This window comes from Octopus bimaculoides, chromosome 11 (assembly GCF_001194135.2).
Source record: "Octopus bimaculoides isolate UCB-OBI-ISO-001 chromosome 11, ASM119413v2, whole genome shotgun sequence".
Taxonomy (NCBI): Eukaryota; Metazoa; Mollusca; class Cephalopoda; order Octopoda; family Octopodidae; genus Octopus; species Octopus bimaculoides.
Genome location: NC_068991.1, coordinates 46,802,075 through 46,804,291, shown reverse-complemented (window position 1 = coordinate 46,804,291; position 2,217 = coordinate 46,802,075).

Sequence of the window (2,217 nt, the reverse complement as noted above, 5' to 3'; positions counted from 1 at the left end):
AAGTTCTGAATGCCTCGTATCTTGCCTTGTCTAAAAACGATGACAACCATAAAAGGACGAAGCGAAAAAGGAATTTTCTTAATGTTCTGTTTTGGAATTTAGAAATTGAAATAACGGAAAGTCATGCCTTGCTCGAAGCCTCTACGATCTCACCCTTGCAGTCACAAACAAGGAATAGACACATTAGAAAATGTAGGTGTAGATATGCTATAACTGGAAATAAAACAAGATGGTCATAGATGAAGCATGATGAAGGCTGATCTTGATCTAAACAACAACAGCAACAACAATAGCAGGATCATATGCAAGAATCCTTACTTCTTTTATCTTAAAGTATTCTGATAGGAAAATAAATATAGGTAACGGATGGAAGCCAGTGATTGCAGAACATAGAGAAAAATATATATTTGTTTCAATAAGCCTCTGATTCTAAAACTTCCTAACGATTACTCTTGTTCAATACTTTTGTTTTTAAGTTTTATGACCTGCATTGAGCTTCCGTACTTAGATGGAGGTAAGTTTCCCCAATCGTTACTCACTGAGCGCATGTAGCTTGCTACGGTCTTTGCACATTGATCAATAAACCAGTTCAAACTGTAACTGTGCATTGAATGCACAAATAAAAAAACATTCCTAGCGTGATCAGTGAGTCTAAGCTAATGCGGGGGAGCCTGTTACTAGTCGAAGGACCGGTTAGAAATAACAGTTAAGTCTCTTTCAAACCATACCCTGTAATCTTAAAGCTAAGAAGATAGTGCATAATGTAATCTAGTGTACAGTCACAGACGGGATGGTCATGACCGAAACATTTTTGAACATGACCAACAAGGGGTGAAACAGTGACAATTACACGAACACAAAACATGTGTATACATACAGGGGTTGGACAAAATAATGGAAACACCTAGCATCATAACATCATAATTTTGTAATATCTATAAAACCGTCAAAAGCTTGTTTATTTTTATGTTTTTATTTATTTATTATTAGTGTTGCTTAATGTGTTTTACTAAAATTGCTGTTTCTTTTCAGATATCATCAAAAAAAAGGTAATTAAAATTCATTAAAATGACACATCTATCGGACTTTCAAAGAGGTTAAATTGTTGGTGCTCCTATGGCAGGCGCTAGCGTAACGAAAACAGCCGAAATGTTTGGTGTATCAAGAAGTCATGTCTCGAAAGAAATGAGAGCCTTTGAAAAAGAGGGAAAAACCTCCTCGTCGAAACAAAACTCCAGAAGAAAACCAAAACTTTCAGATAGGGACCGTCGGATTCTTACGCGAATTGTTAGAAAGGATCACAAAAGTATAGTTCCCAAAATTACTGCAAAGCTTAATGACCACCTCGAGAACCCAGTTTCCACAAAAACTGTTCGCCGGGAGCTGCATGGGAGGGCTGCAATCAGAGGACTGTAATCAGAGGGCAGCAATCAGAAAACCACTACTTTCACAAACAAATGTTGCAAAGCGTGTAAAGTGGTGTAAAAACCTACAGTATTGGTCCCTAGAGCAGTGGAAGAATGTTATTTTCTCGGATGACTCATCCTTTACCTTATTTCCGACCACCAGCGGAGTATACGTGTGGAGACAGTCAAAAGAAGCATTTGACCCAGACTGCCTTCTTCCAACTGTTAAACATGGAGGAGGATCTGTGATTATCTGGTGGGGTGGGGGCTATATCTTGGAAATCTGCCGGCCCAATGGTCCCCCTTCATGGCAGAATTAATAGTTAAAACTATTTAAGCATTTTATCTGATCAAATTTATCCTATGGTTGCGGAACTTTTTCCGGGGGGAAACACAATCTTTCAAGATGATAATGCACCAATTTACACAGCTAAAGTTGTTACTGAATGGCACGAGGAACATTCTAGTAAAGCTGAACATCTTATCTGGCCACCACAGTCACCAGATCTCAATATTGAACATTTATGATGCATTTTAGAAAAACAAGTAAGGAGTCGATATCCTCCACCATCATCACTACAAGAACTGGAGACAATTTTAGCTGAAGAATGGACAAAAATTCCTTTGGAAACAATTCAAGCTTTGTACGAGTTCATACCTCATAGAATTCAAGCTGTAATTACTGCCAAAGGCAGTCTATCCCATATTAAAATTAATTTGCTTGAAATTTTAAGGTGTTTCCATTATTTTGTCCAACCCCTGTACATACATACATACATACATACATACATACATACATATGTATGTATGT